The sequence below is a fragment of the Ambystoma mexicanum genome, chromosome 3q (genome assembly GCF_040938575.1).
Source record: "Ambystoma mexicanum isolate Mex_15411 chromosome 3q, UKY_AmexF1_1, whole genome shotgun sequence".
Lineage (NCBI taxonomy): Eukaryota > Metazoa > Chordata > Amphibia > Caudata > Ambystomatidae > Ambystoma > Ambystoma mexicanum.
This window is the reverse complement of record NC_090926.1, coordinates 259,870,990-259,895,146: the sequence shown is the minus strand read 5'-3', so window position 1 is coordinate 259,895,146 and position 24,157 is coordinate 259,870,990. Positions and strand designations below refer to the sequence as shown.

General features: G+C 45.2%; 1 protein-coding gene across 8 annotated transcripts in view; it reads right to left on the bottom strand.

Annotated features, from left to right (window-relative positions):
• Positions 1 to 24,157, bottom strand: part of STAT2 (signal transducer and activator of transcription 2) — a 1,902,691-nt gene that overhangs the window by 704,084 nt on the left and 1,174,450 nt on the right. The gene's annotated exons all lie outside the window — the stretch shown is intronic.

Here is a 24,157-nt window from a genome sequence, read left to right as displayed (position 1 = left end):
GGTGTCAGGACTCTGGCTCCCTACCCAGTGACTGAGGCATACTGTTTCATTCGGACGGCCCTCTTTGAGAAACTTACCAGGATATCTGTACCAGCCAGTGGCATTCTTGAGAAAACAAGTGGCCAATCTAAGGTCATCAGGTACTCTTACAAGCATCAATTCTGAGGCATCTGTAGTCAAATGTATCACTGTCATTGACCTACACCGAGGGCTCTCACATTGTCTACTTTACCTTTAAAAATGATCGCTCATTCAGGAGGTGAAAGGAAGGAGAGCTACATAAGAAGAAGCTTTGTGTGTGATGTGTTCTCCCCTTAAAGAATTGCATTTTACTGGACATAAAAAGGCATGTGGTTTTGTTGTAGGGAGATCAGCAGTTTCACTAGGTAGTCAAGTATAACTGGATCAGCATTCTAAGGTGTATCATATTTATTCCTCTTGTTCCATGAAGTTCAATGTTGCAATGTTCTTCGATGAAAGGCGCATATTCAATTGCATGACTGAAACAAACTCTGCATATAATATTTATTATAATACCACTCTCCCAATCAGAAAACAAGCACCTTGCCTGAATCTGTAACACTTGATCCATATATCTACACTCTTACACAATCATTGCGGATAACAACACCAGATTGAGTGTCTCTCCTGGTTTTCTTCCTCCCATCACGTCAAAGGGTGCAGCTCCAGCAGTCTAATGATCTGTAAATCCATAGCCTGTGATGAACTCCTTAGCAGCTCTTTCCAATTGTGGCTCTTGGTTATGGCCAACTGTACACATCCTTTAATAAACCTTGTCATTCGTTCAACCGGGCCATTAGAGGCTGGCTGATAAAGTGCAGTAAGGTGACGAGGATTGTAGATCTCTAAGGAATTCTTACACCTCTGACCAGGTAAACAGTGTCAGTATTTCACTCAGAATCCACTCCATCTAAAAAGCCCTAGGGAGAAACGTCTTCACAGAGGTAGACCCCTACTTTGGTCATCCCTTGAGATGTTTATGGGCAAGGGATTGACAGCTCAGTATTAAGATTTAGCACTAGTTTGATATGGTGACACAATGGGCCTCAATACAAGTTTGCCAGCCTGGTAACTATGGTACTGGTAAGCTTGCAAACTACGAGTTTTGCTTGCCTTCCCGTCTGCCAGGTCTGACTTGGCGGGCTCGAAGGCCTGGCTACTACTCCCCTTATTATGGACTGATGACTGCCCACTAGTTCTGGTAACACACTCTCACCTTTCCCAGAGACTAGTCCATATAATAGAGGCCTCTTCTGTCCTGCTACTCTCCAACCACTCCTCTCTGATTCACGGATTATGCATGACCCTTACACATTCTGCACTGCTTTGATCGGTTTGTCATTCTTTAAAAAAAAAAAAAAGGTTTTATTAAGTGCATTTGGCTAAATAAATCAACCCTTTGCACTATGTAATCACACATTTAACCAAAATAAAACCATCAATATTAGTAATATTACTATACACATCCATCATTACTAAGGCTGTACCGAATAGCATATTTAGTATTCGGCCGAATAGTTTGTCAACTATTTTGCCGAAGCCGAATATGAAGCCGAATAGTTGCTTTATTTAATAAATCATGTTCCAAACTTCAAAAAAACACACTTATTGAAAAAACAAAAAAGCACCATTTTAAATGCATTCTATACTTTTATTTCTCTTCATTGTAATTAATGTAGCATCTTTATTTAAAGTATAAAAGCCAGAAATAAAGTAGATTTAACCAAAATGAAGGGACCAAATGTACAGAAGATTGTTGCATATTCAGTGCCAGTTAAAGTAGGAGACTTCACAAATGCAAAAGGACTGCCTTTGTGAATCAGATGCATTGCATTCTATATCTAGTTGCAAAGTCGATGCGGTCGAGTTTCGAAACTTTTTTGCAGCTCACATACAAATGTATAAAATGGTTCATGTCGGCTCATGCAGGACAAGTCGAGAGGAAATCTGAAATGCGTGAACGCCACCTCATAACTATTCACCCCACGATGTACGAATAACTGCTACGCTAGATTGGGGGTTGCAATGGAAACACGATTGCTTCAGGTACCTGGGGTTACAGATAGCACACACACCAGAACGGATGCACATGCTGAACACTCTGCGGAAGGTGGAGGGTGTGAAAAGTTCCATGGCATTTTGGTCACGTCCCACCCTTACACTAATGGGCAGAGTAGCTGTCACGAAAATGATTGCACTGCCGAGGCTGTTATATAGTTTCACCAATGTCACGTATTACATTGAGGCCCCCTTGTTCCGGGAGCTGGAAACAGTAATAAGAGACTTTCTATGGGGTCCCACAAGGCATAAATTACCCATTAGCACACTGTCACTCCCATTCAAACACGGCGGGGTACAACTGCCTAGACTAGAATTGTACTACTTAGCAGCACACCTCAGCTTTTTAGCCAAATGGATGGCAGATGACCAGAATGCGGAGCACACCTTACTTGGGCCTTTGATACACCGGTGCGGTTATGGGAAACGCTCTGGCACCCGCCCACCACACTATATGCACAGCCTTTATTGTTAGCTGTAGATAGGAGGATATGGCAGAGAACATGGAAAATTGTGAAGACCCCTCATCCCTACTCACCTCATAGGCCCATATCGATAGGTGGCAAAAAGGAGACAGAGGAAATCAAGGTAATGAGGTGCTGGGAGGAGGTGGGCATTGCAACATGGGGGGACCTGTATGAGAATAGTACCTATAGAGAGTTCCCAGACCTTACACAAAAAGAGGGGTTGTCCAAAGGGCAATTCTTGAGACATATGCAAATGACCAAATATGCAAAACTAACCTGGCCAGACTGGCCGACAGAACCACAGTCAAACGCTCTTTTTTCACTCATGTACGATTTGGAAGTCGGCTGGAGGCCAGTGTCCCGGCTGTTCCTAACCCTTATAGAGGGCACGCTTATAGACCATACACAACTAAAAGCTGGGTGGGAGACTGACCTAGGCATAGCTTTCACAGACGAACAATGGCAATGAGTGCTTGGTCATGGAGAAAAAGTCTCACGAAATGCAAGGTTTCGGCTCCTGCAGATTAATGTGCAACATCGAAAATACTTAACCCCAGCTAAGATAGCTAAATTTAACAAAGAGGCAACATCTAACTGCCCCAGGTGTGGCAGAGCGGAGGCACATGTTTTGGGAATGTGAATCTGTGCAGATGTTCTGGAGTGCGATCAAGCACACCAGTGTAAAGGCAGGCATCACAAGGTATAAATGGACCCCACAGGAGTGCATTCTGGGAATGTATCCCAAGGTATGTAAACGCAAACACACTGTCTGGTTCATGGACCTGGCTTGCATTTTGGGTAAGAGATGCATTGCCATGCCGTGGAAGTCAAGTAAGGGGCCGAAGTATGAGGTGTGGCTGAGTGAGATGTGGCGCTGGAGTTTGGCGGAAACTACGGCTTGGGGCCGGGCCAAAGATGTACATGGTGGTGAAGTGGGCCTCCTCTGAGGCATGGAAGTCCCTGGTTAACACTGTGTTATATCCCTCAGATGACAAACCCCCGTGAACTTTGGACACCTGATGCATGGTATACTCTATTTTGTTTACTTTGCTGCAGGGACTATGTGGACACAGAGACTTACACCTATATCTGAGTATGAGTTAATACTAGTGGAGGTGGGGAGAACCAGAATTACAATGGCATAATTGGTTCATTTTCATTTCCCCTTGTTCTTTTGTCACCCTCTTCCTCCTTCTTCTCCTTCTATCTTTAGTTCTGTTTACCTTCTTTCTTCCCTGCTAGTCCTTTACCCAAAAAAAGTTATAATAATATGACGTGCACAACTGCTTTCTGTCCTTTTTACTTTTATTGTTCAGGCTTGTTGGCCTGCATATTTGAAAAAGTCAATAAAAATACTTAAAAAAAAAACTATTCACCCCACCCAAACAAATGCTGCTTCCTTTTCACTTATCTTAGCCACTCCTTCTCGCCAATACACAAACATATGCAACTTATCATTCCTGATAAAATATCAGATAATGTTAAACTCAGGACTCAAGTCCTTAATATAAAATAGGGGGGCTATGACGTACGCAATGGGAAGTGACATGACAGGAACTGAAAGTATCTGTGCACATATCTTTCAGTTTGTCTTTTCCAACTGAAAAAAGTGCACTTTGCATATAAACATTTGCCAAAAGAACATATTTTCCTGCATTGTTGCACCTTTTATGTCTAAGAATCTGTAACAAAACATGCCCTATAGAGCAGATTACAATGTAAGATATTTTTCAGCTGTGTGGTGGCAATTTGTCTGGTCTAATTATATTCAGTTTTGCAAACTGAAGTCAATATTTGCCTTTCTGAGTTCATGTTGCATTGTATTCAAATGGGAATGTCAAAGTACTTGTAGCCGAAGTTCGGTACACCCCTAATCATTACACATTATTTCATATAAAAAGAAATTAAAGATTTCCATTTTTTAAACCAAAAAAGTGAAGACATTATCACCTTTTTGAAAAACTCATTAAGATTTGTAAATGTTATAAGCATATAAATTAACATTTCGATAGGCATCTAATATCGTTCGAGCAAGGAAAAAGTAAAGTGACATATGCAGCTGTGTTTTTTAAAGTGCTGATTCAAGAGATGCTAATGCAACTTTCCAAATACAGAAAGAGGCCGATGTGATTGCTAGAGACTCTACACCATTCACCGAGCTCCAAAATTGGTCAGTGGCCATACTTCCTTCATGTGCAACAAAATGCTTGTAGCCCTTGATGTAATTCAACCTCAGAGCACTACAGGAGGTCAAAAAATGTCGGCTTCCTTCAATAGCTTGTTGGCAAAGATGACTGTCTTTCATTATAAGGGATGTCTCGCAAGCCTCCAGTATACTCGAATGTAGGCAATATATTGAGGCAAAGATTGATGACCAATCTCCTCAACTTCAGCAAGCATATTTTTATGTATGTACAGGGAGCATTTGGCATAAAACCCGGAGTACAATATTGTGCGTAACGCTTTTTAAGGGACAGCTGTGCCATGTTTTCTGATCAAGCGCATTTTTCTTTTTTCAGAATTATATGGGCATTAGGTAGCGACAAGGCTTGATTTAAATTCATTCCAATGTTCTCTACATGATTCAGGACTGTCATCTGCATATCAGCCAATAAAAGATTTAAGTTTCTGTCTTGCAATTGAGTGGCCAATGTCCCCAACAGAGTTTAGCGATCCGAAGAGGGGGAACAGAGCCCTATGTAAAACCTGCATTGCTGGATGAGCCAGTACGCCCTAAAAGATGTCAGCCCAGCCTCACATTTTAGGGCCTCAACCAGCACTGCATTAAGAACACCCAACAAGGAGCAAAGTAACTTTCCCTCTATGTTGTCAAACCAAGTAGTATAACGGATGGTGAGTGCTTCTAGGCCATATAGGAGACCTAGTACGATGCAGTAGTATAGCGGATGGCGAGTGCTTCTAGGCCATATAGGAGACCTGGTACGATGTTCGTGATGAATATGGTGTGAAAGCCTTTGATGTTATAACCCTCCTTCCTGGCGATGAACCTTTTTATGATCAGCCATTTTTTTCATTGCCTTTAGCATTATGTGGTCACCATACAAGGTGTATGGTGACTACAGGGGTTGGAAAGTCTAAGTAAAGATAACTATCCACTATTTTTAGTGCATAATTGGACAATTTCCATTTAAAGGGGATTTTTCTGTGAATGCCGTTAACAACGATCATGATTTTGGATTTAGAAGGATTGATTTCCATATCATTCTGAACTGCAAAGGCCGAAAGAGCGCCCATGGAGTGCGGAAGACCGATGGGTGTGTGATCAAGTAACACTGTTGTCAGCATAGCCCATCCACGGGAAAGCCTAGTTACAATGGCAATGTCCATATCAGCGACATAGAGATTGAACAACAGGGGGGTGAGTATGCACCCCTGTTTGAGGCCTTGGTTTATAGGGATGGCCCGAGTAAGGGAGCCGTTCTGATTTACACGAACAGTTACATTTGTATCAGTGTATGTTTATCTTATAAGATGTATTACACAGCGGTTCAGACCCCGGCATTCTAGCTTACTCCACAGTTTTGAGCAATATACACAATTAAATGCGAAGTACCGCAAAGGACTGTTTGCTATGCTGCCGACTGCTTCTCAAGCGGTCCGCTGTGGCTGAAATCTGGCGCTCCCTTCATTTGAGTTGCCGTGCTGATCGTGTCATTCGTGGAGGAAGTCCTTTTTTTGCAACACCGCTTTGTGCCTGACCTGCGTCATTACAGGAAACAGGTGCTGGGGACTGGTCACGCCTCCTACACCTCTGGTAACGCCCTTCCCGGTGCATTTAAATACACCTCATCAGCGCACCCGCGCTGCGCACCGCGAAGTACCGCAAAGGACTTTTTGCTGTGCTGCCGACTGCTACTCAAGCGGTCCGCTGTGGCTGAAATCTGGCGCTCCCTTCATTTGAGTTGCCGTGCTGATCGTGTCGTTCGTGGAGGAAGTCCTTTTTTGCAACACCGCTTTGTGCCTGACCTGCATCATTACATGAAACAGGTGAATTTCAGCGTGCCTTCTCCTCTCCTCTTGAGGCCTCAATGGACTTTGAACTACACATATTGAACTATGGATCGTGACTGTTATAGGCATAATCTTTAATATCTGTATTTTTGTGTATTGCTTTCAAGGTGCTGGGGACTGGTCACGCCTCCTACACCTCTGGTAACGCCCTTCCGGGTGCATTTAAATACACCTCGTCAGCGCACCCGCGCTGCGCACCGCAAAGGACTGTTTGCTGCTCGCAGCTCGTGTGTGTGGTGTCGGTCTTGCATTTTCATGGTAAACTTGCTGCTTTTGGTAAAATCTGATTGGTAGATTTTTAGCACGACTTTAACTCCATAAGCATCGGTAAGCGTCCCCTAGAGCTATATATAAGCACTTGTTTACAGGATTTTCTTTCAAGGCGATATATAGGCATCTTTTTTGGAAAACGTTACCTTGTTTGATCTATAGTAACTACTCGAGCTTGCTCTATGGATTCCCCTTTACTCACTTTAAGGAACAGTAAGCGACTTAAAGATACTGTTAAAACTACTGGGATTAAGATAGTCCCAAAACTTAAAATGGAAGGTCCGCATGCTATTGCAATAGGTCAGCAATCGTTTTTATCTGTCTCCACACAAGCAGATCCTTTACTCAACTCTGTAGAGCAGTTGCCTTATCAAACACCCACTGATCATCACACTGATACTGAATTAGCTGCTTACAATATGGAGGCAACAGATAATACACCTTTCACATTACAAACTGCTAACGATACACACATTAAAGCAGATACCTGCTTGGAGGTAATTGACAATACTCTTATTCCTATTGAGGATACCTCCTTGCTAGCACCGGCTGTAATTGCTGCCTTAGAGAGACGCATTAGCCTCTCATTAGGTCCTTCCACCCCAGTGACAGCGTCCTGTGGACTGCGTGAACAAGTACATTTTCATCCGATGCCTTTTGCCACCTTAGCTCCATCCAACTCTCTTACAAAGTTTAGTAATTACTCAAGAGATTCTTTTGCACCTAGTAAACCGGGCAGCTCGCCTACCCAGGATTCCCAGTTTCAAATGAAGCTACAAATAGATGATCCATTACTACATGCCTCTTCTAATAAATACATGGCACAGTCATCTATTACTACTACGCCGTCGACTCATTCTCCATTGTCACCAATTCCACCTAATGAAAATTCTTCACATCTGTTAGAACACGAACTTCAGTCATTTCCTGTCCTTACTCGTATCCTAAATTTACTCGATAAGGGACATGAACTTACTCATGTGCTATTAAAAGACATCAAGGACTCAATTCTAACAAATTCCATTAAACTCTCTAAAATCGAAGGTTTCATGTTAGCTCAGGAAGTGTGTCACAAATTCCATACAACTTGTCCAGAACGGATGGCTGAGCTTGTAAGGAGGAGCTTGCTCGCGAATCCCTCGATGCAGGCCTTGTCATCGCAATGTACTCAAACGGATGAAGTTACCTTTTTGTTAAATGGCATGCCAACGTCATTTGCGAAGGCAGTGGCTAAACCTACCCTACAGGAGCCGTTGTCACTAAATCCCCCAGAGTTCGACGCAGTTGAAGTTGCGAAACTCCAACACGAGAGAATTCTACAAATTGAACAGATTTTATTTAAATCTCAGTTGTTTTCGGCAGAATTACTTCAAAATGAGACTAGTGCTACGGTTTCCGCTCCTGCGGAACCCCCCCTGATAGTCCTTCAGCAATAACGAATCTGCTTGAGGAGTCCACCTCAGCAGTATCAATTGATACATCTAAAAATTGGTATCATCCGTCGCGTAGAATGAAAAAATCATACCACAGAGCACTGAAACGGAGAAATAGATCTAAGATGAACAAAGCCTCCATTTCGAGGGTTAGCAATGCAGTTTCCTCCTTGCAATGCTCAGCCGGAAATAGTGACAAAGTAGATGCGATGTTGAACGCCACTCAAATTGGTAACGAAGAATTTCAACTTAATGTTAGTCAATTGAATGAAGAGAGCTTAATGGCACTTCAATTAAAATTGTCTAAAAAAGCACAAAAAAGAACAAAGAAGGGCATAGGCGCTTTTGTACTTAAGCCTATTGAGGAGAATGTATCAGAAGATCATATTAGTGTTGGCACAACTGTTGGTGGCGCAGGCACTATACCCGCGAGTGCATTAACACAGACAAACTTGAACACTTTTTTCCTCTTGTGGATAATAAAAAAACATCGTGCTGTAGTGCTAGCAGTACCCCCAATACGGATGCACTTGACTTGAAGGGACCTAGTCTAACGGTTGCTCATGTATCGATCCATCAACCTCTGTCTATGCCTCCCCTGCTAGAACTTCAAGCATCCACACATACCTCTTCTCAGGTGTTCTCTTAGGGACTAGGTCTCACAAATCTATGTGTCCAAGCACGGACACTGCAGAACATGCAGCCGACGCAAGGCACAACCTTTCCCAGGTTGCGGCGGTTCAAGCACCGAGTATATCATGCAGTGCCAAATCTAAATCTTCCTCCCCCCTTATTATCATCAATCGTGACTTAAGATCATTTAATGACATCCGAGATGAAATGCAAACTTTAAAAGGATGGTCCAGTAACCAGCAAATTAACGGGGCGGTTCCTATTAACCGCTCATTTTTGATGAACACTCTCTATAAAATTCCCTCTCTGCGCAACCTTATATCGCAAGACAGAGTGGATAAAGTTACATCTGATTAACAATAATCGCATGTTGTGCAAAGTAATATCGCCTATTATAGCGAAACTGATCTGGGAACACAAAACCGACTTGCTTTTTCTGGGATTCGAATTGCAAGCATTCCCATCCTTTGAAAAGGCAGTGCAATTTTTGGAGTTTACTCCTCCTCTTATCCCAAAAAATTGTACTACTGCGAATAATTCTGGTTCTGCTCATTCTGAGAATGACAAAATCTTAACACAATTGGCCTCTCTAACTACTGCTTTGAATGGTATTTTGGGGATCTTGCCTGCAGCAAAAGCATCACCACAATTAGTATCTATGAACTCCAATGATAAGATACCTTCATAATGTTACAAGCTCATTATTCAGTCCTGGAACTGTTGCGGATTCAATAATCTCGTAACATGGTTCTCAAATAGGAGCAGGAAAGACCTTCCAGCAATTTTCTTTGTGCAAGAAACCATGAGTTGTAATAAATTCTTTCTGGATGGTTTTACCACTGTTCATAATGTTGCGACTCAGCCCTTGTCTGGGCGTCCTGTAGGGGGGGATTTCCATTTTACTCAACAATGACCTTCTCTTTACAATCAATTCTAACGTGTCCAATCAATTGCTCTTAATGATTGACATTGATATCAACATCTTTGGTCCAAAAAGAGTAGTCTTGATATCCATTTATTGGAATCCCTCCACCCTTGGCATCGAAGAAGCCATTTCCATTCTAAATGAAACACTAATGGAAACCTTTTTTTAATTATCCCACCGCTGAAATTTTGATCTGTGGTGATTTTAATGCATACCCACATGCCTCTTCAAATTTTCCCTTGTCAAATGAATCGCCATGCCACTTTAAAATTGCCTACGCAAATGGTGTAAGATGGATAAATTTCCTCTGTAGCTGGGATCTCGTGGTGATACAACCACAGCATCCTCAGGCCTGTTCAACTTGGCGTTGAGGAAATTCATGCTCTTCTATTGATTACATAATTGCTTCCCAATATCTTTCTGGTATTATTTCGCTTACTAATTGTCATTTTCCTCCTTATGGCGATCACGCCATATTCTCGAGCACTTTGTTTGCTGAAAGTAAATTGTTGGATAAGATGCAGGCTCTTGCCTTAGTACAGAGCGAGCGACAATTATTGTCAATTCGTTGGAATATTTCGACTTGCAGACAACTAACATTTTTAGTCAATCGGGATTGGTGGCCTGATGTCGCCTTTGAAGACAACCCTTCCCATGCTATTCTTGAGTGGAATCTACAGATGATTCAAGGACATCTAGCTGCCATAGCAGAAGCGGCGCAATTACAAACGAACACTAACTCCTCGGACTCGTATTTGGCAAACACACTTGCCAAACTAAAAGCAGTGAGAAACAGCGAATTGAGAACCCTTAGGCGAAATGTCGGCGCGGGCGACCACATTGACTATTTGGCAGCTAAAAAATTACTTGTACGTAAACATAAAAATAGTATAAAAGCTGCCCGCACCTCGTTTCACCTAATAGGCAACCAAAACATGGTAAGCCTGATTTGTAAGCATAGTACTCGAGACATTTGGAAATTACTTAGGGCAACTAATAAAAACTCCAAACCACACCTAGAATCAGCCATCGATGGCAATACTTGGTTCGACTTCTTTCAACAGAAATATCTTTTACCTGAACGATTTTCTCCAACTCATTTACATCCCGGCACAATGCCCATGGTCTGTTGAGGATATTCTCTGTGCTATTACTAAATTAAAAACTTTGAAATGTGCCGGCCAAGATGGACTGCCCCCTTGCGTGATTAAGGACGACCCGTTTTTCTGGGCCACTGTATTGTTGAGGATTTTTCAATCAATCTTCACCCTAAAATCTCTTCCGCCCTCGTGGGTAAGTTCCATCATTATTCCGTTGCACAAAAAAGGGCCATTAAATAACCCTCTTAATATTAGGCCTATTGCCCTGATGGATGTGGCGTCTAAAATCTTTGCACTCCTCCTACTGAAGGATGTCAAAACTCACATTACGGAAAATCGTATTCTAAACAAAGTACAAACTGTTTCTGTAAAAACATGGGGGCACAATTAAACGCCACTATACTGGCGCACTTAAATGCAAAAGCACACGGTCCTCATTATGGACCGATCTTCATTGCCTCCTTAGACTTATCTGGCGCATTTGACTGCGTAATTCGCAGCAGACTATGGGCTAAAAAGACTGAACTCAAATTTCCGCTTTCTTTAATAGCACTCATTGCGTTGCTACATCATAACACGTCCTTCAGAGTACGCATATCAAGTAATGGTCGCCTGACCGACCCCATTCCAACGGCAATTGGTGTCAAGCAGGTTTGTAATCTTGCGGCAGTCCTCTTTAACCTATATTTATCAGATCTTGAAGGAATATGGGACTTGGCAAAATCCTTTTTTGTCCGTCTCGGTGAGCTGCAACTCTCGTGGTTAGCATACGCTGATGATGTGCTCTTGTTTGATAGTACTCAAGCTGGTCTTCAGAACAAATTGGAAACCTTTCATCATTTTTGCAGAGAAAACAACTTGACGATAAATTCCACAAAATCAAATATCCTTGTGTTATCTTCAAGGAGAAAGGTACGCAAATTTTGCTGGCAATTGGATTCCAGCTTTATTCAAATCGTCACAAAGTTTACTTACTTGGGTTATACTCTTGCAAATAATATTTCTGTTATCTTTTGGCAAAAAACTTTGAATGAAAAAGTTCTTCCTTTGCAAAACCAAATGAAAATAATAATTCGCAAATATTTTAAGTTTTCTTTAGGTCCACTCTTCGAATTCTACTCTAAAAAGGTGGAGGCAATTCTCCTACATGCATTAAATCTATGTTTACTAGATCTCTCCACCTTCCTAAACAAATTGCAAGCTAAATTATGGAAAACTACTCTCGGTTTACCTGCCTATCTTCCGAATGCAATCTTACGCCACAAACTAGGATTAAACTCCTTGGCATCTAGGCACAATTGGCGTATATTGAAAAATTATGCAAAGATGTGCTTTCCTCTCGAAAACTCGATATACGAAGATTTTTTTGTCATGCTGAGAGAATCCCATCCGGCTTCGATTGCAAATTTCCATAAGCGTATACTTTCCATTTTAGCCGGAATTAATATTTCGGCTAGAGATTTACATTTCAAACTAAACACAGCTCACAAACGCTTGTTTTGGAATGACTGGGCTGAGTCTTGTTCTCAAATATCTTCTTATGGGTCATTTAAGGAATATGCAATATTTAGACACAAGCAATCGCCACGCTTACAATATCTCATTCTTTGTCCAAGTATTGAAACCAGGACATCCTATATGGGATTCCGCTTAGATTTATTTCACACGAAAATAAGAACTAAATACTGGAATTGTAACTCCAACAATTTTTTTTGATACCACCTGCAGATTCTGTATTAAGGACGAAGTAAGTGAAACCTTAAAACATATTTTTCTCATATGTCCCTTTTTTGAAAACGAAAGGCTAAAAAATATCAATGCGTTTACTACTACTGCCTCAGCTATTGGAAGGGAATTAATATGGTCACGATGTATGTGGGGCTCTAGTAACCCAATAATTCTAGCTACCGTACGTCTAGTGAAAGTTATCGAAGCAGCCTTAGCCAGCGATGAAGCGACCTAAAATTTCTTGATTTACGTATATTTTTGGCTCTATGTATTTATATGTTATATGAAATATGAAACGCTCTTATGAAAAGAAAAAAATAAATGATTTTCACATTTTTATTGAATAATCAATTTGGGATGTTCTTTTTTGTATGATATGCCTAAATGTAAACATTTTGTAATAATCTGGTTTGTCGTTTTACAAATATGCATAGTGAATGTAGGTAAAGATATTTTTCTTTTAAATGTAAATGAAGTGTACTATTCTTTAATTTTGTAAGGATGCGAAAGCATCAAAAACAAATGAAATCAAAAAACATTTTTTTTAAAAAAAAATGCCTTTGAATAGTCCACAAAGCAGAGGAATCATTTTTTGCCTGGGCAAGCTAAGACATCGCCCATCACATAGCAGTGCATGCAAATATTGTGAGAAGTGCTATGGGCTTGCCAAAAACCAGTTTAGTATTGTTTTATAAAACTGAAAAGGAATGTGGGAGTCCAAACATGGGTAAAATACCCTGCTCTAGGGTATTTCTTCCAATCAGGAGAGTCTACAACCACATTTTAGCTCACTGCACCCTTCACAGAGGAGAAATATTAATTTGCATATCAGTTCTGTCCCACCCACAAGGGCAGTCCAGCACCGAAATGCTATGTAATTCTGCTCTGAGCAAGAGTACTATCAGCAACCCTAGACACATGTTTCGGTCGTGTTGGGACTCCTCAGTGAGATGAAGCTAAGCCTCTCTAAGGCACTATGAGCAAGGGGGTCCACGTCTGGATTACCCTTGGTTACTTAGGGTAAAACCCCATGTTTTACACAATTGAAAAGCAGTGTGGGAGCCTCTCTACTGAGAAGGAACATGGGTGAAATTCCCTGTTCTATGGAATGTCTTCCACTCAGGGGTGTCTACAACCACGTTTTAGCTCACTGCACCCTTCAGTCCCACGCACAAGGGCAGTCGAGAACTAAAATGCTAGGCAATTCTCCTCTGAACAAGAGTACAATCAGCAACCCCTGAATTGCCCAGAATGTTGGTCCTGGTTGTAGACCCTCCTGAATATTCAGCAGCAATAACAAAACCTTTTGCTATCGTTCGCTCTTAACAGGGTTAAAAGAAACTTCCAATTAGAGTTATGAGTGGAAGATTTGTAGTCCGTCAACCATTTCTTATATCCAGTAGACAGGGAGGCTAACTGCTTTACTTGGTCCACCTGGGTCAAGATGGTTGATCTCCTGATGCAAACTACTGCCCTACGTAGGGCTTTTTTCTTTTTATGTATCAGGACATCAAAGAAAACCAAAGATACATCTCTGTTATTGCACTGTAACCCATTCAGATGCAGCGTTGTCACAAATTTAGCCATAATTTCGTATATTTTCCAAATGTTCTGTATCATAATTGAGCTGGCTCTTGTTGCACTGAATCAAATACTAGATTTAACTTCTTAATAGTAAGGTCTGACCATATAATATGATTTCCCTGTTGGGTGACTTCTAAGTTAGCATGCGTGTACCCACCTTTCCTTTTATGTACATGGTTTTGAGACCATGTGAGCAGCGCGTGATCACTGAGATCGGTAAAATTAATTTCTAATATGCTAACTTGACAGGGCCATCTTAAGCATTTTTGGGGCCCTAGGCATGGACATCTTTGGGGGGCCCCCTCCACCAACCCACAGGAATTAAGTGATCAAGAATACCTCGTGGCACCCCCCCCCCCCCCACCGTGATCATAACCTATAGGCTGATGTGCTGACTCGCAGCATTCAAAATTACTCCCTTTATGTCCCCTTACCCTCTCCATTCTTGCTCTAATCAGACTGATAGACAAGTAGCATTTGAAGGTCAACATGAGCAATCTACGAAGAGGTTACTTCTCTTCTAGTATAGAAACAGGATACTTTTTATCAATAGCATCCGGGAAGGTATGCAGCCTGTAGTATTAATGCAGGACTGTATGGAAAAGGTACATGTTACCCAGAATAGGCAGAGAACTCACATTTGCTGCCTCAGAGACTGCAAACGTGCTGAAGCGTGGATAGAGTAGAGCAATTGTAAGGAAGGAGAAAGCTACACATAGCATAGCATGGATAGTTAATGCAGATTAGAAGCTACCAGGAAGGTGTCTCTATCCAGACAGACTGAGATTAGAAGTGGGGCATGGTTTTCAAATAGTTTTGCCATTAGAGATCAAGGGAACAAGTGCCCGTGGTGTGCAGTATATCAATGCTCACTATTATAGTGGAAGCAACCCTATAGCCAGTGAAACCACGAGTGAGGCTTTTATGAAGATCATACCCTGAGAAGGAAATCACTCTGAAGGGCTGGCAATTTTGAAAGGTTTAGGGACTGGCAATTCTGAGAGGTTGGGCAATAACAGATTAAATGAGCTGCCCAGGATCACACATTGCTTAAGGGGTGAAGCTGGGATTTTTGCCAACTATGCAATTTCTGCATTTGAACACTTCCTTTTTCAGCTCTTACCATGTACTGAAACAATCTCATTTAATAAAACTGACTTGCAAAGTACACAAATCACATTTCCAAAACTGACAATTTTTAAATTAAACTGTAAAATATTACAGAAGGGTGTTAGGCAAAATGGGAATGATTCTAGCTTCATTCTCTCCATCATAAATGGGAGCATATAAGTACCAGCATACCAATCGATGTGATTTAACAGATTTAATCTAGGTATGTCTTTTGTACTCTTAAGCTTTAAATACTTCCAAAACAATGGCTTGTGAAATTGTCATTCGTAAATGTGCAGAAACACCTTTGACTTTTATACAAAAAGCAGAACGCTTTTTGTGTCAAACGAGCAGACCTAAAAATATGCTTGTCCAAGGCCTACAACATCTGGTCCTCTCTCTCCTGTCTAACACACCTACCACTCAAATGGCCTACATAAAGAAATATCAAGTAATGAGCTAAACAATGCCACCAGCATGCAAGAAGGAAAACCTCACAGAAGACAGCACAGTAATGCAAGAGATATTATATGATTTGACCAGGATCACTGTATCGTCTGCTAGCAAGCCCAGGATACAAGCATGAACACTTGGGTCCACAGTCTTGAATTTGGATACTTATTCACCTCTTGGACTAATAGTTTTTTTTAAAAATGTTTTTATTATATTTCAAAACCAAACACGAATGCATACAACTATTACAATACGCAAAAAAAGACATCATTAAACCATTGTGTTTCCATTGAAACTCCCCAACTCCCCCCCCTAAACTAGAGCCACTGCGCACATATCTTCTGCTGGAGCATTTTAGGGGAGCACATTACTTTAACAATCTTCACCAGAGTCCTCTGCTCCGCTGTTGCTATGGTGGGGATTTGTCATAGAGGCCACCAATTGCCGCCAGGCTAGCAGGGGCCCCACTTCCTCCCCTCCCCCCTTGGTGACCGCTTCAAACCAGACTACCGATTCAGCTTCCGCCCATTTCAGAAGGTCCGCCCACCATAGCTCCACCCTAGGTCTGTGGGCCGCCTTCCAGCCCATTGCAATACTGCGCTTGGCCAGAACATAAGCCAAGTCCTTCATCTTGCTTATGTGTTTCACGTGCCTGGGTCTAGGGAAAAGCCCGAGCATGCATGACAAAGCCGATTCCACATCCAACACCACTCCCTCACCAGCCAGTTTCGTTTTAACTTCATCCCAGAACCTAAGCACTTCCGGGCAAGCCCAAAACATATGTAGCAGCCCTGCATTCACCTCCCTGCACCTAGGGCATTGTTGCGTAGCCGGTCCCCCGAACTTTGCAATCTTTCCGGGGGTCAGATAAGCTCTGTGAGTAACGTACAGTTGAAGTTGCTGGAATCTCGCATTCCGGGACACCTTTTTATGGTATCTCTGAGCACACTCCCATTGCCCATCTGTCATGGGTCCTCCCACTTCCTCTTCCCAGTCCCGTCTCAATTGGAGCAACTCCTTCCCCGCCCTCATTCGCAGGAGCTCGTATATCCTTGATATTTCGTGACCGCCCTCCGACACATCATACATGGTGTCCAGGGAGGCATCAGGATCCTCTACTAGCACTGTCTCGGGCCATCGTTCTCTAACCTTTATCACAAGCCTAGCGTTAGTCATATTTTGGCCGTCGTGCACCCCCGTCTCTTCTTGCAACCTCTGGAAGCCCAATGCCTCTCCTTCCTGCCAAATGTCTCCGAGGGTGACCAGGCCTACCTGTTCCCAGTATCTCCGGACCGATTCAAGTAGTTGAGAGTCGTTCCCACACAGCGCCACCAGTGGGGCCTGCTGGGAGCACGGCTCCGTCTCCCCTCTCATCCTCCAAGTCCTCTGCCAGACCTCCCAGCCCAGCCTCAACAGCCTCCCCCAGCCCACCAATTTGTCCCTGCGCAACCACAACACTTCCTTCAAAAAGTATGGGGTTGAGTCTCCCTGCAGAAGCCTAGCCTCTGCCGAGTCTTCCGTCGACAGCCACCTGGCCACATACAGCAGCTGCCCTGCCAGGTAATAGAGTTCAAAATTCGGCAGGCCTATACCCCCCTTGTCATATGGGTTCTGAAGCTTCCACAAGGCCACCCTGTTCCTGGAGGTACCCCATAAAAAGCCCCTGCACATGCTATGAAGTTTCACGAATAGGCTTCTGGGTATCAAAAACGGGACATTCACAAAAAAGTGCAAAAGTATGGGCAAAACCACCATTTTAAGCAGGGCCGCTCTACCTATCATAGTCAGGGGCAATCTGGCCGAAAACACCATGCTGTTCTTGATCCCTTCCAACGCTCTTTCAGTGTTATGTTTGTGTTCCGCTTCGACCTTGTGGTATATATTTACCCCCAGATACCTGAATGTCTCCGACTGCCATGGTATTGGTAGGATAGGTAGCCTTTGCGTTGGGACACTCTTGTATCTGCCCAAAGGAAACAGACTGGACTTTCCGGGGTTCACCGATATGCCCGAGAGGGTTCCATTACTTCCAACACATACTGCAGATTTTCTTCTGGATAACGCAAGTAAAGAAGCATGTCATCCGCATATAGTGATATCAGGTGCCTACCGCTGGAAGTGCGTATGCCCACCCCCCCATATTGGTGACACAGGCATATTGCCAACGGCTCTAATGCCAGTATGTATAGCATGGGTGACCATGGGCATCTCTGTCTGGTCCCTCTATTAAGTTGCCAAGTGTCTGAGACTGTGGAGCCCGTTTTGACTCTTGCCATAGGGGCGCTATAGAGCAGCTGAACCCACCTGAGGTATCCGGGTCCCATTCCGTATCCCTTCAGGACCACTTTTAACCATGGCCATCTCACAGAATCAAAGGCTTTGACCGCGTCTAGCGACACTATGGCCAGCTCGCCCGCATCCTCCTCAGTTTGGTCAATGACATGGTGTAGCCTCCTGTGGTTATCGGTGATATTCATGCCTGGAACGTATCACGTCTGGTCTGGATGTATCAGTTTCCCAATCACCCTCTTCAGTCTATTGGCCAGCACTGCAGTAAGTATCTTACTGTCCTGGTTGAGCATGGACAGCGGTCTGTAAGACCCGCACTCATCGGCCGGCTTACCTGGTTTCAAGAGTGGGATGATCACGGCCTCGCGGAGGGTCAAAGGAAGTTCCCCCTGCTCATAGGCCTCGTTGAAGGTGGCAAGCAGTGGCTGAAGCAGCTCCTGCTTATATGTTTTGTAAAACTCGAAAGGCAACCCATCTGAACCCGGTGCCTTGCATGTGGGCAAATTCTGAATCACCACCTCCAGCTCATCTGAGGTGACAGGTGCGTCTAATTCTGCGCGTTCCAGGTCGTCCAGGGTGGGCAACTCTATGTCCTCCAAAATGTCCATCATGTCCTGACACATATCCTCACCTGTGTCCTCATACAGGTCTCTATAAAACTTAAGGAACTCATTGTTCACCCCATCTTGAGTGTTGCATATGCAACCACTCTCATCTTTAATTTCACTGATCACCGTGCAGGGGGTCTCACTCTTATACAGCCAGGCCAGCAATCTACCCGGCTTATCGCCCCCTGCGTGTATCCTCTCCGTGTATTTCCTATAATTAAATCTACACAACCTGTCCCAGAGTGCACTGCAGGACACCCGTAGCTCTTCTATCTTGGTTCTGTTGTCCCGGGCGGCGTTTGCACAAAGCGTGAGATCCTCTAGCTCCCTTTCCGCTTCTTGGAGTTCCCTTTCTACGCCCCCCTGGAGCCCTTTAGCCTTGGAGATGGCTACCCCACGCACCACCACTTTAAACGCTTCCCACAGAGTGCCCACAGAACATACGCTTCCCGTATTTATATCAAAATATTCTTCAATGGCATGCCGCAGACCCTCCCGGAACCCCTCATCCTGCAGCGCCTCGGTCCTGAGCCTCCACGTTGGGATCCGCGATCTCGGCGGCTGATGTCTCCACTCTACCACCAGGGGCGAGTGGTCAGATAATACTCGAGCCTTATACTCCGCTCCCACTATGTCTCCGACCATCTCGGCCGTTACAAATATATAATCTAGCCTCGTATGCAGATCCTGTGGCGCCGCATAGTGTGAATATTGCCTATCCCCAGGATGCAATCTTCTCCATGCGTCCTCTAGGCCTAGGTCCTTCAGTAATGTTACCAGCGCTTTAGCCGCCGGCGCCGTTTTCCCTGCTCTGTCCATTGACCTATCCATCCCGGGATCCAGGGTACAATTAAAGTCTCCTCCCCACACCACCGTATCCCCTGCCAGGGGCCCAAGTTTACCGTAAAGGGTCCTAAAAAAGGCCGCTGTGTCAGTATTGGGGGCATACAAGTTTATGATGTGCACCTCCCTGTTTTCCAGGAGGCCCGTTACCACCACCATCCTACCCTCTGGGTCTACTGTAGAGCCAAGCACCCGAAACGGCACATGCAGCGCTACCCAGGTGATGACCCCCCTAGCATAAGCCGAATACGCCGCACCTACAACAGTGCCCTTCCATTTCCTCCCGACCACCTCCAGCCTTTCCCTAGTAAGGTGGGTCTCCTGCAGTAGGGCTATGTTTACGCGCATCCTCAAGTACAGCATCACTTTGTTCCGTTTCAGGTAACTATTGAGGCCCCGTTCATTCCAGGTCACGACTTTGAGGTTACCCGACGCCATCTATTCTGACCATCCCCATCCTAACCCTCTTAGCTCTACCCTTAATGCTCCCATTGCTAACTTGTTTTCCAGCTCTCCCCCTTCCCTCCCTCAACAGTCCCCCCCCCCCTGTTCCCCGACTTCAATCCACTGCACACAACCCAAACCCTCCCACCTTCCTACCCAACCCCAACAAAGGCCCAGCTCCATCCCTGGAGCTCAGGCCCACCCGCGTCTGGTCTTATCCCGTATACGAGGACTAGGACCCCGCGGGGCGTTACCGATCTAACAGTGACCTAACTAAGTATATTACTATTGAGTTCAAGGGAAGCCTGTCAGGAGCTCCTAGTCGTATAATCAGGGATTAGTGCGCCAGATGGGTCCAGCCTGTCAGTACTACAACACACGCCCCATCGGCCAAGTACCCAATGTCGTGGCCCTGTCACCCTAGGTGCCATAGCCACGAGCTACTTATCTCCCGCAGCTTCCGCCTGCATATCCAGTTCTTGAGGTCTGCCCTGCATGTCCAGCCAATCCACCGCTTCTGTCGGCGTTTCAAAAAACAAGGATCTGTTCTTGTAAAACATTTTCAGCTTGGCCGGGTAGAGCAGCATATAGCGATGGCCTGCCTCTCTTAGTCTCCTTTTCACCGACCCAAAGTTCATCCTGCTTCTCTGAACATGTAGCGTGTAGTCTGGGTACGCCGTAATCCTTGCCGATCCTTAATCAATCGTTCCTCCCTTCCGAAAAAATTCAAGTATCTTTTCTCGGTCTCGGTAGTTCAGGATTTTTGCAATCACCGGCCGCGGGGGGCTCCTGGAGGCGGTCTCCTGGTCAAGGCCCTATGCGCCCTCTCAACCGCGAACCCCTGGGTCAGCACCCCGCCAGTTATCTCCTGCAAGAACATGGTTTCCACAAATTCTGTGGGGTTTGACCCTTCCGTTCCTTCTGGCAGGCCCACTATACGGATGTTATTGCGTCTGGCGCGTCCCTCTGCCTGCTTGGCTCTGTCCTCCAGATTACCCACCCGTTGCACGAGGGCGTGGAGCTCCTTCTCATGTGCGGCGCACGCCGCCGTGTTTGTGGCCGTCTCCTTCTCCAAGGTCCCAGTGCGCTCCGAAATCAACCTCACGTCCTGTCTCAGCAGGTTCACTTCCTCCTGGACCGCTCCGATCTTGAGGTCCAGGCCTTCCTGCAACTCTTTCATAGCCAGGCCCAGCTTGGTCTCCCAAGCCACTTTTAAGTCTGCTATCGCCGCCAACACCTCCTGGATCGTACCCGGCGACTGTGCCACGGGAGTCTCCTTGTTCTTGCCCCCTTCCGCCCCTGGTGGGGACTTGGCATAGGCCTCTATCGTGGGCTGTTTGGCCCTGGGTCTCACCACTTTCGAGGACATTCTGTTATGTTGGCTGAGCGGAAGCTTGTCTCGCCTCCTGCCACTAGGGAGATCACGTGGCCGCAAACCACACTCGGCAGTCCAATTGTGTATTCCCCTCTCCCCTCGCACTCAGAGTGAGCTGTGTCCTCCCCCATATTCGTGGCCTCACAATATTATGATCAGTCGTGTTCACCTTATGGCCAGCGTACATCGCTCCGCCACAATCCCTCCGTTTCCCAGCCTCCGCGGACACGAGGCCACCCCACCACCAGAGCAAATTCAGATGTGCACACACGTGCCCGGGTCAAGGGGGGGTCGTTTTAAATGACAAGGGATCCGCAAATGTCACACGTAGGCCCGTGCCTGTTGTAATAAGGGCCCTCCATGGTCAGGCCCAGGTATTCCAACACAATGTGCTGGGTCTCTGTTGGGCCTCACGATGCCCTGCACCCCGTCTCACCAGGGGAGGGTCCTGCGCTCCTTACAATGCCCACGGCCGCCCTCCCGTCAGGCGGCCCAGCTCAGGAGAGATTTAGTATAAGAGCGTTCCTTACAGGCTGCCAACAGTCATTATGGGAGTCCTCCCCACTCCTTGCGAGCGCAGAATCCGGTTCCCCACACCGCGGGGCGCCCCACTCCCCAGCACACGCCAGCATCCAGGCCCATAATTACTTTGTTGCTGATCCGTCAGAAGGAGGCACGCTACAAGTTCAGCTTGCGCACCCTCCTCCTTGAAGTACGCTGCCACAATGTATCCACAATGTTCCCATCATCCGCATACATTCGGGCGACAGCCCGGGCCCAGCGCCAGCCGCAAACTCGCTCAACGTGTTCCAGCAGCAATCAGATGACTATAACAGCTGTGAGCGGGCGCACAAACTCTCGGATGTGCGCTGCATCCGTTCGGTCCTCCAGCCCGCAAGGCAGCAGCGCGTCTCGGGCAGACAAGTGCTCCTCCCTCACTCGGCTCCGCGGTCTGCCTCCGTTCACAGGTCCAGGTGCCCAGTACAGGGGGCCCAGCAGGTCCTGCGTTTGCAATCACGGCGGTGTTCTCACGACCCCCGATGTTCGCTTTGTGTCGCCGCCATTTTGTCTTTGTTCGCCGGTTCGGGGCTCGCGACGGTCAAAGGCATATATTTCGGCATCCGAGCCTCCCAGACACAGCAAACTTTCAGCGAGTGTGGTAGTGGCACTCGCACGCAAGGACATCAATTTCCAGCGTCGGCTGGCCCCCGCAGACGCACCTCTCCTCCAGGATCAGTGCAGGATCGACGGAGCTCCACAGGAGCGCGTCCCCTTACATGGCCGTCCAAGCCACGCCCCCTCCTCTTGGACTAATAGTTTATGCTCATCTTTGGAGGGGATTGCCAAGGTTTTAGAATGCACCATCTGAACAAACCAATTTCTAGACCTTCACCATACGAATGACATGTTCGTTTTTATAGCAACCCCTAACTGGTGCAGGAACATTGCTGATAATAGCACCTCTTATGCTGCACATACGCAGGTATGTTTATAAACTTCAGACAGAGGAAAGGTTCAGCCAGCCTTGCTGGAATGTGCTCTTCTAAACTTTCACATGAACACGTAACTCTGAAATGAGTGCTTAACACACTGAGCTAACTTCTGAACCATTGTGGCACTGAATTTATCAATATGGATTTCAACTTTGTCTATTGCACATGATCAACATAATTCCCACAGGAAGGAAAGAATGCTATAGAAGTTGTGCCATACGGAACACACAAACTATGTATTCCACAGTGAACACAGACAGCATTACATGATTAATTGATCAAGGCAGAATATACTTGTCAAAACAGACAGGCAATAGGTTTAGCGCCTCAGCAGCATGCCATAAAATCTCCTGGCGTGTGCTATTTAAGTCTGGTGGACAACAGAATCTTACTTTAGATCAGGCAACCTTGTGGGGGCCCTGGGCAAGTGCCCCTTCTGCCCTCCCATAAACACGTCTCTGTGGGATCCCACATAGGGAGACCAACAAAAACAATCAGATTGGATGTAAATTTCACATCTGTGCATGTGGGCTTCAGTGTTTTACCGCTCAAGTCTTTCATGTTTAAACAACCAAAATCATACATGCTCAAATACCTTCCCCACTCATATTCTTCTGCTTTCCCAGTTACATTCAGACTGTCAGGAGCATCAATACTGACTGCCCCTCCGTCAAAATCAAGGGCGGTTGGGTGACAATGAGCATTGACATCACCAATGAAAATTACACTGTTACCAGGGTAGTGTTCCACCCAGTTTGATAAAAGCCTCTCAATAGTTTTCCTAATAGTTTTAGTGTACAACCCACAAGGAGGGTCATACACATTAATGATCAAAAACCTGTTTGTTGGTGTGGACAAGGGAATTGTCCATGCACGGTAATTGGGGTATGGTCGGGCCTACTGCATATTCACTCAACTTACATCTATTCCTTGCCCCAATAGTCAAACCCCCCAACGGGCGTCCTCTCTACTTACTTTGTGCTGGTCGGCAAAGGATGTTATAACCGTTGTTCTTAAAGTCATTATGCACCCATGTTTCCTGTAATAAAAAAGAAGTCACTGTTAGTGATGTAAGTGAAACCTTCAGGGTGACATAAGAAGGATCAAAATCCCTGGGTGTTCCATGAGAGCAATCTGGTATGATCCTCGGAATAGGAGTGCCAATAGTTTCTGCCCCCCAATGAGTCTGTAATGCAACTCTCTATCTGCCGGTATGATGGTTGCTTCACAGTTGGTTTAAAGAAGGAAAATAGGAGGCTGGCTCTTTCCGTATTATGGTTACCCGCCATAA